The sequence below is a fragment of the Triturus cristatus genome, chromosome 9, assembly GCF_964204655.1.
Source record: "Triturus cristatus chromosome 9, aTriCri1.1, whole genome shotgun sequence".
Taxonomy (NCBI): Eukaryota; Metazoa; Chordata; class Amphibia; order Caudata; family Salamandridae; genus Triturus; species Triturus cristatus.
This window is the reverse complement of record NC_140592.1, coordinates 805,478,692-805,496,096: the sequence shown is the minus strand read 5'-3', so window position 1 is coordinate 805,496,096 and position 17,405 is coordinate 805,478,692. Positions and strand designations below refer to the sequence as shown.

Below are 17,405 nucleotides of genomic sequence, written 5' to 3'. Positions count from 1 at the left end.
TTCTCAGGTTCAAAGCTGTGGGGTTTAGTTTCTTGATCTAACGCATCTGACTCCTGTGTAGTGTGGTTCTTTTTCTTGGTCTTATGTGTACGTACCCCTCGATGTAGAATTTGAACATGCATCCCTAAACCCTCCTCCCATGCTATGCCTTTCCCAACCTAGTATAATAGAGATAAATCCCACCCTCCCTTCAAGAACTAAGCACACCTCTAGGCCAAAACAGCAAATAGCTTCAATAACTTCAGGTGTTATACACACGGGGGAAGATGTTGCCGGCAGTCTAACTAGCACTTCGCTGGTCAGGCCTGTGTCTGAAGGAACAAATTATGCTTCCCCAGTTTGTTGCATATCAGTGTCTGCCCCTCGCTGTACCGTTGATCCGCACCCCCCTCGCCTCCCTCCTTCATACCGCAACATTTTTGTCTCGCAGCCAGGTAATGGGATAAGGATGGGGGAAAACCCCACAGAAACCCCTTCCCTGATATCCAGTCATGGCAGACTGTTCCTTAATCAATCATTGTTAAGTGCTAACCAGGTGGGTTGCCTCAATTAGATTTAAAGCGTCTTGTTCAAATGAAAAGGCAGTGGGTACCTCCATTGTCCCTGTTCATCAGCAGTGCTAGTGCCCACTGGCCAAGTTTAGGCATTTCACACCTTAGTCCTCACTTCCTCCCTCCCTCAAGTGACCTCCACTGCGTGGTACCCACTACCTGTCTCCATCAGCACAGCTTGCATCGTGGATCATTATTCCTTTGGATCCGGAGAGGCACCGCTCTGCACCACCTGGGACCTCGGGGATCCCCCCTGAAGCCTCTCGCCTTCTTGCTTTGTCAAAAATTGTAGGCCTGCTTGGGTTCAGTAAAGATGTGTGCCTTTCCATCTGCACGTATCCTCAGTTTTGCCGGGTACACCATGTTGTACTCTAGGTTGAGTTCCCTGAGAAACCACTTCATCAGTAGATATTGGCGACATGCCTCTTGCACCTACTGACTGAAGTCTGGATTATTGGATACATCCATTCCTTCATATCTCAAGGCTTCTAGCTCTCTGGCCTTCTGAAGAACCACATCTATGTCCATATCATTAAGTACCCTTGCAATGATGGTTTGAGATCGGTGTTCCTGTTCAATAATTAAAATGTCTGAGAATGTGTCCCTGCCCAGCAGTGTTACCAGCAGTTTCTCCACAAACAGTTCCAAATTCTGAATATTAATGGACTCCACAATCCCGACTATATGAACATTATTCCTTCTGGAGCGCGCCTCCAAATCGTCCGCCTTCACTTGTACACTGAGCAGCTGTTTATCTATTCTGGTGGTTGAAAGCAGATTCAAATTCAGTGCGTCTTCCGCATCCAAGACCCTTTTCTCCACCCAGTCCAGCCACTCTGTGTGTTTGTCTAGGCGTTCAGACATCCTATCCATATGAAACATGAGAGTGTCAATCTTCCCATCTATCTTGGTTAGGCTGCGTTGCATAGTTGACAGTATTTGCTTTAGATCTGAATCTGTAGCCGAGTCCCCCACCTTCGACCCTGATTCTGAGGTGTTTTTCTCTGTGTCTTTCTGCCTGTTTTTTTTCGTGGTTTGAATTGTAGCTTGGATCGGGACTTTTCCATTCTCCCCATGAGGAGAGCGTGAATGGGCTGCTGTTTAGTAAGAGGGGTGCCCCTCCCTTTCCACCGCTAAGCTCACTTTGATGTCGCTTGAAGTCCCAGTTAATGGTGCTTCTGAGTGCTTGCTTCTGGCCCCCGTTGTGTCAACTTTGTAAGGTACTCTGCCGTGGTTCCAGTGAAGTGGGTGCGGCAATAGGGCTTTGATCAACTTCCTTCTTCCACAGGAGCGGCCAGCACCCCTCACTGCAAGGGTGCAAGTGCTCTGTCCCGTCAGCTTTCTTCGCCCTGTATGTGTACCCCGTGGGTCAAGCTTTCAGGATCTTGTGGATAGTAAGAATTGTTCAGGGTTCCAAGGTGTGCAGGTCTTCCTAAGGGGCTCCCCAGTCACCCCCGTCCTACGCGGGTTACCTTGACTGTGGTTTGGGCAGTAGTCCCTGCTCTTTGACTGCGTCATCTCTTCTGTTATCATTAGAGCCTTCACTATACCTAGATGTTGTGGAGGGGTGCTCAAGTTACTATTGTAGGCCAAAGGGCCAGGCTAGGCCTCCCAGTTCTCACAGTAATTGGGGGGGCACCTCACAGGCCACCAGGAGGTCCGTGGGGGTCACAGTCACAGGAATGGGCTCACCGCATGTCCCCACTCTCCCGCAGTGCCCCCCTACCTTTCAGCATCTTCTCTCGGCTCGGGTTGCAGGCCCCCCTCTCGACTACGTTGCTTTCTTCTGTGCCTGTAAGGGCCTTAGCTGTATGAAGCCTCTGTTCAGTGGGGTGCGAGGCACCAATTTAGGCCAGTGATATAGGCTAGGCCTCCTAGGCCTCACTTTTAGGCGGGGGGGCACGTTGTTGTCCACTGGGAAGGCCTCAGGGGGCCTACAAACGGGCTCGCCGCCCACCCTATTGCAGCGTCTTCTTGTCTCCGAATCGCCGGTTTGCGATGTTTGCTATGTGGCGCCCCGGTGTCTCGTTGGCCTTCAGGGGCACCTGTGGCTTTGTCTCAGGGGGTCCGCCTCTACTTAGATATCCGCTGGCGGGTTATCTCAAAGGGGTCCACAGCAGTTTCTCCTGCGGAACCGCTCCAGAGTCCAAGCTTGCCACATGGCTTCCCGGTCAGACACCGCCCTTCAGGCCGAGAGTCAGGCCCCTGTCTTCTGCTTTCTCGCCACCATTTTCGCTCAGGTTTGCAACCTCTATCATCACTCTGTGCAGTCTGTGCTCCCAGGCAAGGGGCAAATAGGGTAATTTGCGCTAAGGGAAGCAGGATGATTAGGGATATGTTAGTGGGCTCTCAAAGCTATCCTAAGCCGTGGCCATCTTTGAGCCAGACAATCTCCCCCTCCCCAAAAAAATCTCTCTTGGTTCTGTGCAAGTTGTAAATTACTTATGACCGATAGAAGATTCATTTGATTCTTGCTATTTTTACACTTTCATTCAGATTATATTTAGTTGAGATTCCAGAACTGCCAAGGTTATGGGTTTCACCAAGAAGTGTTTCAGAACTGCAGCGCTCTCAGTTTGTACCTAAATACATGACAATGTTTAAAGGCAACAGGAATTCCAAAACCTTCCATAGTGAGTGTGTACTAGCATTTGTGAAATTTTCTGGATAATTTTTTGTTAATATTATTTCAGTAGTAGCTTTAACAGGCATGTGCTAAGCTTGTCTTTATTTTATTCACATCACAATTGAATATCCATTGATATCTAGTACTGTACTCCACGGTTTACAAAAGGGAAAGCATACGCTTCAATTGCAGGTATACAACCAGGCATGAAGCTTCAAAGTTGAGTGTTTAAATGTAAACTGATGCTTAGTGTAGTAGGGTTTGCTGTATATCCTATTGCTTTTTGACCATAGCGATTTTACATCCAATATATCACATCAAGCACAGTGGACATGAACAGGCAGGGGGAGATGATCTATATATTGTGGGTGCACCAAGCACTACAAGAGGCATGTTTACTCTCCCTCTGTCCCATTCCCCTTTGCCTCACTCATGTGTTGCCTGCCCCATGATATTTTGTGATAGAAGGTGCAAGTGAGAGAAGCAATGGTGGATTAATGTTTCTCGTACAGGTCCTGAAACGACACCATGTGATCTCAGAAAGAAAGGAAGCCCATGAGTGTCATATTGCCTTGATGGTATGGATTGACAGTGGTGACCTTGATTTATTTGGCCAACATGTGAAATAGCTTACAGAATGATAACTCTTTCCTCTGCCTAGAATGGGTAAGGTTACGAGACACCATAGCTGCACTGAGAACAGTTGGACAACCTGCAGGCACAACTTACCCCTTTTAACCATGCATACTGACCCTTGTCCAATACTATATTGACCATTCCAACACTTTCACTCACCAACCCTTTTCCAAAGAAAAGTGATGCTCGCAGCACAGACTCCAACATTCAGGTTGTGACTCCTACAAAAGTACTTCCCACCCTACTGGAATGGATCTCTGGGGATGTAAATAAGATTTCTATTGTTCTCAATCAAAGTCAGCTGCATTTTCTAGGTCGACCAATGGCGTTCAGCAATGAACAGTCCAAGGTAACTTTTGCTTTATTTGGTCAGGGGAGAAGCATCGTCTTGGTCAATCCCTTTAGTTGAATGGGGCAATCCATTACTGTACAATTACCAGAGGAAGAGTTGAAGGAACTTTTCAGTAAACACACTCCGCAATGTATAATGAGATTCTGAATTTTAGAAAAGGCAGCTGGATCCTAGAGAAGCGTAATTTTAGAACCACCCTTACACGTTCCATATACATAACATAAACGTGCACTTAGCACATGATTCTTGTGTGTCCTAAACACTAATGTGAAGTGGTGCACTTGACATCATTATTAAAGACATCATTCTTAAAGTGCAGTCACTGTAGAAGTAGAGACTTCATTCATACCCTGTGTGACTTAATCGTATTAAATGATATATTCTTTGGAGACATGACGATTAAACCATCCTTACCTATTAAACACAAGTTTACTTTAGAAATGATTATGATTTATATAATGTTCACTAATGTTTCATATATTTCATTAAAATGTAGTTCTTAGACATAAATACACGTACATATTCAATATTTTAATGTATACCTCATGTGATGTAAATCTAATGTACTGACACTTTTATATTAATTTGTGTTTGAGAGTGCACACGCATATTAAAGGTGCACCATTGATTTAATACTTTAAAGTTCTCCTGATTAGGCCTGCTTTCTATTCTGCATAAGATACTGTTTTCCATTTTTTGCTTCCATGACTTTTTCCTTGCAGGTGCAATTCACATGGTTTGTTAGTTGAGAATAGATGCAGTGCTGCACTAGCAATAAAGAGGGAGCCTGAGAAGTAGACCTTGATAAAGAACATGGAGAAACAGAGCGTTAACTGAAGAGTTCTATTTTGCATTATTGCAATATGTGAACAAGGACAATGTTGTTCCCATATTGTGTGGGGCAATTCGTAAATACTGCAGCGTACAACGTGAGAATGGAAAAGGACAAAAAGGACAAAAGAACCCCTGATGATGCGTACAGAGAGGTGTTACCTGGGACATTTTGGTGCAAATATAGGAGTACACACTGTTTGAGGACACAAGTACTTTCTTTTGGACTTTGAGAGGTTTAGACCTCTATGCTTTCCCTTCAGTCTTTGCTAAGTGTGGCTTAGGCTAACTAAAAGTCCCTAAAAGACTCTTTAATAACCCTGGGCAGTGAACTCCGCTCTTTCCGCGGACCATGTGGAGTTCCCAAAAACTTGCGGAGCAGAGCTTTTTCCTTGCTCGTACTAGTCAACGTCAAGTTGGCGAGCGAGGAAAATCCACCACCTGGTGAGATTTCTGAACGCAGTTGGTCAGATTTCTCAATGCGAGTGGTCACGGCAGGTCGCGACCACTCACAATGAGAAACCTTCCGTTTGTGTTGAGAAAGCTGTCACTCGAGTAGAAAATCTACTTGAGCAGCAGAAAGGAAGCTGCGCCCTCTTGTGCTGCACAATATTGTCATTCGCAATGAGTTTACAGTGTGGGACAAACACCCAGTGCTCAAAATCACTTCGAACGGCATTACCCTAAAGCCCCCAGCCCCTCGTGGAACTTTGCGTAGCGTGGCAAAGTTTTTTTGTCATTTCACTGGGTTCCATATATCGGAACTCCGCAAACTCCTCCCAGGCTTACTTTTGACTGAGCTTTTGAAATGCTGAAACCTTCCCACATTGCTCTATTTTCTCTTTTATAGAATTTCCCTAACTTTTGAGATTCTTTTAGATACATCCATCCTCGTTAGTTTGGACTTTAACTTAGACGATTTTAGGTTTTACTCATGTATATAAGAGAGAATCAGAAACTGTTCTCTGAGCACCAAATCTTGTTATTGAACATTTGTATTGCTGTGACTGAACTTCTAGTTTGCCTTATACTGGAATTCCTAAACTTCTTTAAGAGTTTGAGTTTCCCAGTTGTTATTCTGTACCTTTCCAGCATTATGCTGAGATTGGTGTACCATAACTTGACTGCTAATTTGTAATAAATCTTCTTAGCTATAGTCACTGATTCCTGGTCCTTATTGAGCAGCCAAGTGGGTTACACTGTTATATGATATTGATTGATTAAACGTAAACTCCCATCACCTCTCAGGCAGCGAAGAAAAAATGGTAAGATGGTTGGTCCAGAGTGGTAGATCAACTTGGGAGCATGTTGGAAGGTCTTTCACTGAAGTGAGGGAGTTTAGGGTGTCTCATTCAGAAACTGGCCCAGTCCAAACCCATAAAGCCCATGGTTCGCTCGTACCATGATTTGATGAATTGATGGAGTTTGGGAACAAATTGTAGCAGCTTGTTGTAAGCGTTAATAGGGTTGTGTGTTGCAATTGCCTAGGTTTTGCCGTGATTGTGTGGTGTTCTGCGGAGATGTTTTAGGTTGATGTGTGCATGTGGTGCTTAGTGCAGAGAAGTTCAAGTGGTTATCAGGTCCGTCATGGCCTAAGATCCTGGCATAGATAGATAAAAGTTAAGATATCAGTGTGGAAGACACTGGGTATAGTTGTCTTCTGTGTTGTGGTGCTAGTCGTGAGAGGTTGTCAACAGCATAATTGACATAGGGAGTTTATCTTTGCGTGAATGTGAGGTGTGGTAGTATAGTTGATCTTGGTGCTCAAAGAACAACTGTATCAATCAGAGTGTGATAGCACTGGTCAAAGTTTCATTTGAAGTGAATGTCAGGATAGGTCAGAAATGTAGCTCCGAACTGATTCTTGTGTGATTTAATCTTTCATGTAATTAGAGGAGCAGACAAAGTTAGTTGATGAAGTTGCTTGCATGTGTTTTGTGTGTAAATTGCTGAGAGAACGCACTCAAGAATTGTGAGCTGCTGCAAGGAGTGAAAAACGTCACAGTGTGCAGCATATTAGTTGGATATATCATGGATGGTCACTCTGGCATTGGTCGTGATTGCTGAACAGAAAATTGTGGGTAAAATATCCTTTCCTATTTTAAACAAAAAGTAGTTTGTGAATTCTGCTTATTTTTTTAATCAAAAATGAAGCACTACAAAGCCTAATGAAGGGAGATGTGGCTCTCCCTGTTATTAAGAAGGAAGAACCCCCACCTGAAGTTACGCCAGGTCATACTATGGTGATAGAAGTGGGTCTTCATGCATGTATTTGACTCTCACAATGGTATAAAATCACTGAGGAAGGTGGTCATTTGACATTTCCTCGTTGTAGCACATTTAATTTGAGAATTATTGAGCCTTTAAGGAGGCCACTTTTTTACATGAAACCACCTCCTAGTCCTACACAATACAAAACACTTAATGCCTGGGACCATACAGCTCATCTTAGGCAGAGAGAGAGAGATTTCAAGGAAGCGTCAGGAATCCATTCACACTTGTGCGGATGCTAGATGGGATGCAGAACAGAAAGCAGGGGAAAGTGACATGATTAGGGGAGGAAGATTATACCCTGCATTAACGAGTGAGGAAGAGGGGAAAAGAAAATGCAAGGATAAGAAAAAGAAGAAAGAGACAGATGAGACAGAGGGTTTGTCTCCTGAGGCGAAAAGCCGGGAGTAGACGCTGTTTGTGAGCTTATTTGATTTTATGTGATTTTAAACCTTATTTAGACACCTTATCAAGCACTTTGCACTTTGGGCATCACGAAGCGGATCTAGTGCTCACGTGACCCCTTGCACCGGCGTCCCTCGCCGTTGGCCACGCCCACCTCCTGGCCACGCCCTCTTTCCGCCCTTCATAAGCGCCGATCTTCTAGCGCTCGGTTGGGTTTGTCTCCTGAGGCGAAAAGCCGGGAGTAGACGCTGTTTGTGAGCTTATTTGATTTTATGTGATTTTAAACCTTATTTAGACACCTTATCAAGCACTTTGCACTTTGGGCATCACGGAGCGGATCTAGCGCTCACGTGACCCCTTGCACCGGCGTCCCTCGCCGTTGGCCACGCCCACCTCCTGGCCACGCCTTCTTTCCGCCCTTCATAAGCGCCGATCTTCTAGCGCTCGGTTGGGTTTGTCTCCTGAGGCGAAAAGCCGGGAGTAGACGCTGTTTGTGAGCTTATTTGATTTTATGTGATTTTAAACCTTATTTAGACACCTTATCAAGCACTTTTCACTTTGGGCATCACGGAGCGGATCTAGCGCTCACGTGACCCCTTGCACCGGCGTCCCTCGCCGTTGGCCACGCCCACCTCCTGGCCACGCCCTCTTTCCGCCCTTGAGGCCTCCTATTTCAAATGTGCATCTACAGAACGTGCAGCGGACGTGCGCAGCGGGCGCGCCGTTTGCGCGCCGAAGGCGCGCCTAAGGCAAGCCCGTCTGCGCCCGTCCGCGGCCGGACGGGGCTAGGGGCACGACTCCATGCCAATTTTATCTCATACTCTTCTGAAGAGCTTACCACCCTCCAAGGTCACTGGCCACTCTCAGAATCCGTGCGCAGGCACATTGTCTCACTAGGGCTTGTCCCTTCTCCCATTCCTACATCGCCGTCCTCCCTGCCCGCCTCTCCGCCACAATGCCCTTCCCCGACTGACCCCCTTCCTTCTACTCCATCCTTATCTGTTCTCTTACTCAACACCAGGTCAGCGGTCAAGCACCATCATGAGCTCTTTGTCCTGCTCGATTCTGAGAAGCCTGACTTACTGCTCTTGACCGAAACCTGGTTCTGTGATTCCTCCCTCCCCATTCTCTTGGCTACCCTCCCCCCTCCCTACGTTGCCTTACGCGCCGACCGCCCGGCGGGTAGGGTTGGCGGTGGTGTGACGTTAATCGCCCGGTCGGATTTGAATTTTCAAACCCTTCCCTCTCCCCCCATTCCCTCCACCGAATTCCTTACAGTCCGCTCCCTCGTCTTCTCCCCCCCCATTACTTGTCTTCTAATGTACCGCCCTCCCCAGTCTTCCCCTCTGCTTTTGCCGGCATTTCAAGACATGCTGGCCAATATGGTGGTTAACTACACTTCGGTCTTGGTGTTAGGGGATTTCAATTACTGGCCCTCGGACCCTTCTGAGTGCACTGCCTCGAAAGAATTCACGGAGTCTCTTCTATCTCTGAATTTTGTGTCACACATCTCTGTCCCCACTCACTCTCACGGTCACATACTTGACCAGGTTTGGTCCCTCAACCTTCCAGTTTCCCCGGTGACGGTCTCTCCTTGTCTTTGGTCCGATCATGCCCTTATTTCTTTCTCCATCTCTCTCAACCCGGTATCCAAAGTCCTACACGCCAAAAATACCTGGGCGCGGAATTGGAACAGAGTTGATTTTCCCACACTGACCTCTCACCTTCGGAACTCTACTCCGACCCTCTCTGGTCTTCCGTCTGACTCTCAAGCCAACACTATTAATGCTTGGTTGGCTAGAGGTTGTGACTCAGTGGCTCCCTTGCGTCGCATTTCCGTCCGGCGACCCAAGGAGTCGAACAGGTGGTTCAATGACCACCTAAAAGAGCTAAAACTGTCTGTTCGACAGGCAGAGAGGCACTGGAGAAAAAATTACTGCCCCTCATTCAAAATCCTCTATCTTACATCACTTGGCGAATACAAGACTGCAATCCTTGCCGCCAAAACCTCCTATTTTTCATCAAAAATAATGTCAGCTGAGAATAAACCCAGGGAAATTTTCGGTATAGTGAATGACCTGGCCTATTCCGACAGAGCTTCACCCCAAATCCCCCCATCCCAGCCTCTATGCAACCAAATTAACACTTACTTTCTCGACAAGATCGCTACCATCAAGGCCAACATCCCCCCCCCCCTCGTCTGCCTTTGTTGATCCCTCTCCTCCTACTGTCCAAAATCATCTTACCTCCATCCCTCCCCTCACTGAGGAGGTATTTCTGGAGATACTCCCCAAAGTTAAGTCTGGTTCCCCGGCAGACATCTGTCCGGCGCGAATCCTGCAACAAATTTACTCCTCTTGCCCTGAACCCCCCATCACTTTCCTCAATAGCTCTCTAGCGCAGGGAGTAGTGACCCCTGCGCTCAAATCAGCTACCATAGTGCCCATCTTAAAGAAGCCTGGCGCTGATCCGTCCATCTCAGCCAATTACCGCCCCATTTCCCTGCTGCCCTATCTGGGCAAGGTGCTGGAGCGCCATGTCACTGCGGTATTCAGCGCCCACGTAGAGGCCAATGGGGGACTGGCTTCCCGCCAGGCTGGCTTCCGACCCAGGCACTCGACTGAATCAGTCGTGGTATCAGTCCTTGACAACCTCAGGAAGGGTATGGATCATAACAAACACCAGGCGCTGGTACTCCTCGATCTCTCCGCCGCATTTGACACGGTCGACCACACCATCTTACTGTCCCGTGTCAAGGCGGCTGGAATTGAGGGATCAGCCCTGGTGTGGCTTTCCTCCTTCCTGAGGGACCGTAACCAGGCAGTCTGGCTGGGAGACTTCACAACCACCCCACTCCCCGTCACTTGTGGTGTTCCCCAGGGCTCCTCTCTGTCTCCCTTACTATTCAATCTCTATATCTCTCCCCTCATTTTCGCTCTTCAGCAGCTGGAGGTTACCGTGTACAATTACGCGGATGACCTCCAGCTCATCTTTGACTTATCCTCCTCTCCCTTCTCTGTCTGTAGCTTCCAGTCCACCATGACATTCATCAGGGACTGGATGAACCACAACCATCTCAAGTTGAACCCGGATAAAACCGAGTTGGTTCTCACCGGGGGTTCTTCCAGTCCCTGGAACTCTCTCTTCTGGCCCTCCTCCCTTGGTCCCGCCCCTATTCCTTCTATCACGGTCAAAACATTGGGGGTTAAAATGAACAATCAGCTTACCCTCCACTCTCAAATCAGCTCTGTAGTCTCCTCCTGCTTCCTCACCCTCCGAATTATCCGCACTGTCTCTCGCTTCTTTTCCCCCCAGGCACTCAAAATGATCATGGCCGCATTGGTAATATCACGGCTGGACTACGCCAACGCCCTCTACAACGGCATACCAGCATACAGCCTGAGGAGGCTCCAGATGGTCCAAAACCAGGCTGCTCGGTTGGTCTTTGGTCTCCCACGCTACCACCACTCCACACCCCTTCTCAGGGAGCTCCACTGGCTTCCTGTCAAGGAACGCTCCCTTTTGAAAACCGCCTGCACGGTTTTCCAGGCCCGTCAAGGCACTGCCCCCGCCTTTATTTCTTCATTATTAAAAGAATACATTCCCACCAGAGAGCTTCGCTCTTCTTCCAAGTCCCTCCTTCAAATCCCACGTTTCAGACGTAAAAAGTGGGGAGGGACCAACTTCTCTACCTTGGCCCCCACTCTCTGGAACTCCCTCCCTGACCATCTCCGGGCGGCTACCCATTATGTGTCCTTCCGCAAGGAACTAAAAACGTTTCTTTTTAAACAGGCCTTCCCTGTGTAACCTTCCCCCCCTGCTCTACCACAGGCTCCTACTTTGCCTCTGTTGCCAATACCCTCCACTAGCGCCAAGAAACCGTTCGGTGCACGCTGCGCTTTATAAATGTTTTAAATTAGAAATTAGAAATTAGAGAACGTAGCTCAGGACAGTGATAGTGATTCAAATGAGGGTTTTATCAACTAATTATTGTTAAACCATCCACTCCCATACAATGTGGCCTAAACTGGAGAGCAAGTAATGTACCTACTGGTGAGACTTTTGATGTGCCTATGGCACTAGTAAGATTCTAACTCAATGGGAGATCATTCAGTAATGACAGCCCCTTCAAATTCAATTGCTCTAAATGCTCCAGATCCATTGACCATTCATTTTATGATTGGTCCTGTGGTTCCTTTGTATGAATTTGGATTAGCAGAAAATACTACACATACATGGGCTGTTCTGACTGGAAAGAGTACTTCCAGTACTAGTGATCCATTGAGACCAATTCCTCAAATTCTCATGGTTCTGACACAGGGTTGAATACCATGTGCAACTAGTGCAGGCCCTGCATTGAATCAGGCAGAGTTTGACCCAACTAGTAGGCTTTCCCTCAGATCACACCCTTTTTCATGCTCAACATGAATGTGCTTCCAAATGGTAATTACTGTACCCCCAGGACAGAAATATCTATGGGAATGCCAAATTCTTACATGTCTCTTTTGAACTTACCACCCAATGCAACTAGTGGGCCCTTTAGTGGAGAGATAATTCTTAATACCCCAGCAGAACAACCTAGTCTTAATGCCAGAGAACTTGATGACTGGTTCAAGGGTATAGACACCCCAACTGGTAGTGGGAATCCTGGAACAAGTGGGAAGAATACTCATACAGATGGAAAAGACAATAGATGTGGCTAAACTGAAAATAGAATTAGAAGAAATGATACTTGGAATTGACTTGTCCCAATTAAATGTTTACCGAGATGATGCGCTATTTCTCATGAGTAAAGATATTACTATACGTGCAGGACAAACTCATGAAAGATTATCTGAATTGGCTCACAGATATGAACTTGCCTTGCAGAAATCTGATGCCTTACAAAGAAATTACAGTTTAAGTTTTAATGACAGGGATCTTGGTAACATGTGGCCATCGGGAATTAAATTACAGATCAAGGAATTAATTGCCTGTGTTCGATAATGGAGTGAGCTTGATAGATGGGAAGGTAGCTAGGCAAAGAAAAAATAACAGAAGAAAGTTAGATTAGATCTACCTCCGTCGAGAACAGAGGAGGAGAAGGAGGTTAAACACATGCTTTCCATGTAAGAAGTGCCTGGTGGAGAGTATGTCCACATACTTTGGAGCAGGACTGGTCTTGCATCATTCATAAATGAATATCCGGAATTGAGAGAGAACCCCGTAGATGGTACAGACAGGCTGATCAGTTTGTAAACAATTCCAAAGTTCTGTGGAAGGATTTGAATACCTTATTTGAAATTGTGGTTCCCGGCGACTTGTGGGGTGAATGCAAAGTTGCTTTTGATTAGCCCGAGAAGGATGCATTGAGGGAGCCTGTATTACACACTACGTCGCCAGTGGTAATGTAAAAGTATAATCAGGTGATTGCATTTTTTAAATCGAAAATATCTCCTAAAGAGATTGATATGGTCATGATTGACAGAACAACTCAAGAGTCTAAAGAGTCAACACATGCTTATTATGAGAGATTGTTACAGGCATTTAAGAAGTTTAGTAGGACAGAGACTATTGAGGCAAAATACATGGGGCATTTTGTGTACACATTTGTGTATGGATTGAGGCCTGAGGTTAGTTCCATGATTCACCAGCATTTTGATTTGCTGGCAGAGCAAGTCCATTGATTAAATATATTGAGATATGCTAAATACTGCAGTGATGAATTGGAAATGAAAAACAAGAAATGGAAGGGAAAATTAATGGTAGCACAAATGAGGGCTACACGAGGTCAGAATTAGCAGTTTGTTGGGAATATTGGTCCCATGCAGGGTGTCATGATCCTGACTTCCTTGTGGCCTCACTCTTACTGTACCTTGTGTGTGGGGGGCTTGCAGTTTGAGCACATGTCTGACGGTTCATGGGACTCATAGGTTTGACAGCATTCTTTGCATGGTAGATATCACCCAGGTCCTAGGCCACTGAGTCATAAAACACCAAAGTACAAACAGTGACATCCCCCCTGGCCTTTAGGCCGACTTATCATGACTATGGTGATATTTGGGCTGGCTCATGGGTACATGGCTATGGGGGATATTTGGAATGCATCATAGGCCCATGACTGTGGGGATATTTGGTCTGACTCATAGGCAGATGACTATGGGTATATTTGGGCTGACATCAGAATTTGCAATCGGTAGTTAGACTACAGTCAAACCACGATACAGTGCTTGGCCTACCCATTGGTTGAAGAGGACAGATCCTCTTCAGTAAACCCGCTCACCTGAATGTATCCACGTCTCGTTGAGCTTCTTCTGCATTGTGGCCCTCCTGCGAATTACTGACGGTGTAGACATCTCCCCTGAAAATCCAGCGACACAGAAAACTCCTTCCATGCAATGCCGCACGGTTCTCCTGTGAATCCCTGATGCTGTGGATATCTTCTGCCCTGCAAATCTGGTGATGCAACAAACACCAAACCTAGTGCGCCGCACCTAAATGGAGAAAACATGATTGAGTACCATCCTTAAGGTTAGTGCTCTAACTGAAAGACTATCAACCTAAGACTTGTTTTTATGATGCTGAAAATCAGAAAATAGGAAAACTCTTAAACATTGAGACATTGCAGGTATTTGTGCACATACCGTGGCCTTGGTATTAGCGCCCAGTGACATTCTTGCACACCTGGGGGCAGATTTACAAGCCGCTTGCGAGACATTTATGCCGCCGTTAAGTCACTTCTGTGACGCAGCGGTGGCGTAAATCATGCGCCATGTTGCGCCTTATTTACAACGTGACGCATCTAGGGAGATGCGTCACGTTGTAAAGCCCTGCGCTTCAGTAAACCTGCATCAGGTTTAATGTATGCAGGGTGGGCGCTCCGTCAGAAAAAGCCTCGGAAAAGTGACACAGTGGAATCTACAAGATTTCACTGAGTCACTTTTCCAACGCTGCTGCGTCAAAACCCTGCGCCTGCTTGAAGCAGGTGTAAGGCATGACACAGCATGTTAGTTATGGGCTGCCCCTGAGCATTGCTGGAGTTGCGTCGTGCTTGCGACACGACTCCAGCAATGCGCGCCCTTATGCCATCAGATGTGTCACGCATCTGTTTAGCCTTGCGCCACGCTGCGCTGCATTGTAAATGCGGCGCATCTGTGGTGGCGCAAGGGTAAACTTGCGTGATGCATCTTTCCTGACGCATCCCTGCTGATTTGCAGGGATGCGCCAGGAAACATAAAACTGCCCCCTTGTGCCTAGTGTTGAATAAACGAGGTGTACCTTAGCGTGTGAGGTGAAAACATGATATAAAGCTTCTGCCAGGATTGCCACAACTCCGAGAGTGACAGTTGATTAATGGAAGTCTATTGAGAAACAGATTCATTATCATGTAAGTGACTGTTAGCACACATGTCAAAGGAGGGGTGGAATATTTCACGACTACTCATTTGTTGAATAACCTCTCTACTTGTCTTTGCAGTACAGCTCACCGCACACTACATTACACACGTATCACTCTCTAGGACTGAGAAGAGATGTATATACGACTCCAAGAAGACAGTGACTGAGCTTGAAGGCATGCAAGTCTCTCTATTGGTTATTTTGCCCCAACCTCCCTTCCCTTCTGGGGAGGCAGTTGATTCACAGTTACAATTCTCTGATCAGACGCCACCCATCATCATTTCTGCAGAGAAGAGGCAGGTGAGTGGCATGACACAGGGAGTGTATCAACAAGGAGTTCCTATGATGCAAAGTGGTAATGGATTTCAGCCGCAAGGTAGAGATAGTGGTGTCCGGAATGATCCGAGTACAGGGATTGATGCTGTGACTCACAAAAATGTCAAATCTCAGCCATGTTTGTGGCAGGTTGGGGCATTGGAAGCAGGAATGTTGAATAAATGCTAGTAAAATGGCTACTGGGAATCAGGTTCAGAATGATGGATCTGTGCAATCTCAAGAAAATAATGTGGCTCAGACACAGCAAGTATAGAGACAGAGGACATCATTTACTATATTTTGATCGTGGGCAGTGCCACAAGCATTTCTGCCGCACAGCCCTATGTCAAAAGAAAAGGGCAGGACTGTGCCCTATCTATAAGATACAGTGTATACAGTGCATTCCTGTCCTCTTCCACAGTGCTGGCACACAAATGGCTGCCATGCGCAAAAGCAGACACCCTTGCACCATGGTGCAATGGTATCTGCATTGAACCCATGTTTTTTTATGGGTGAGGGAACACCTTCTCTCACAAAAACAACCCTAATGCCACCCCTGGGGAGGCATAGGCTTTTGATGCATTCCCATGTTTACAACTTGTTGTGAATCTGGGAATGTGTCAAATGCCATAGGTTTTACATGGGCCCACCCACTGTAACAACCAAGTCACATCTCCCCACACATACTGTGAGGCAACTCAGAGACTTTCACTGCGTTGCCTCACACCATATCAAGGAGGCCATGAAAAGCCACTCAGGGTGGCTTTTTGTGGCCTCATAGATATGGGTACGACCAGTGAGCAGCCAGAACGTCATTAAAAGTGACATTCTGGCCATGCACTGGGCTTGTAAAGAAGCCCCAGAGAGTCCAAAATCGTAATGTACCCCAAGCTTAAGTAATGCAGTTTCCACAAACCCCAATGCAACAACAAAATGCAAATGTTCAAAGATATAACATAAATTAGGTTTCGAATGGAAACCCCATTCCTATTCTATGATACAAACAGATGAGGATAACAGCTCATACCTGTTGCAAAGACGGAGCCTGAGAGGGGGAACATTGCGTACTTGGCGGAATCTTAGAGCTAGATCAGAGTGGGCCATTCCTGGATGGGGAGGTAAATGGTTGCCCCATATCATTCCTGATCGGCACTGGTGCTACCGGCTCTACTGTGAAACAGCAGTGGTTCTCAACCTACCCCTCTCGGGAAAAAAGAATCCAACTTGTGGGAGTTGTGCATTAACCAACGACTAGCCCAGTTTCAGAAGCAGTACCTGTCAAAATAGGGTCCTTTGAGGGGAGTAATTGATTTGTGGTGTGTGACTCGAGTCCTGTAAACCTGCTAGGACAAGATCTTTTGTGCAAGATGAATTGTTCAGTTTACTGTACACCATTTGGTATTGAGTTCCAGATGCAAGATGAAGTCATTGCTTTTAAACTTGTCAGTCAAAGACCGGATTGTACCCCATGTTGACCAAAGGCGTTGCCCCTAGAGCTGAGAGACACAGTGTTACCTGAAGTCTAGGGTTTTTCAGGGAAAGACACAGGTCTCATCCGTCCGCAATTCACTGAAGCTCAATGCTGAGTACCTGAGAATACCACAATATGATCTGTCCCCAGAAAAATGCTAGGAATACTCCTGTGATTGACTCAATGATTGAGCAAGGCATTTTGAAAGAGATTATGTGGAGTCCATGTAACTCACCCATCATGGGTTTACAGAAACCCAATGGCTAGTACCGCATTTCTCAAAACCTGCAGAAAGTCATTTCCATCATTGTTCCTTGTTGTCATGTGATCCCGAATCCAGCTGTTGTTTTGTTTCAGATTCCATGTGAGGCCGAGTGTTTTTCTGTCATTGACTTGTGGTACGCCTTCTTCACTATATCGTTGCATGAGGATAGCCAATTCCTCTTTGCTTTCTGGCTCAACAGCTGTGTTTTAGTATGGAGCAGAGTCCCACAAGGGTATAAAGAAAGCCCATCCACCTTTAACCAGATACTTAAAAAGAATCTGTAGTCTCTGGTGATGGCCTATCAC

At 46.4% G+C, this 17,405-nt stretch overlaps 1 long non-coding RNA gene across 1 annotated transcript in view; it reads right to left on the bottom strand.

Moving 5' to 3' along the window:
- Window positions 1–17,405, bottom strand: part of LOC146798872 (uncharacterized) — a 404,426-nt gene that overhangs the window by 12,982 nt on the left and 374,039 nt on the right. The window contains exon 2 of the long non-coding RNA XR_014969209.1: window positions 13,935–14,145. This is a non-coding gene — a long non-coding RNA (uncharacterized LOC146798872). The remainder of the gene's footprint in view (window positions 1–13,934; window positions 14,146–17,405) is intronic.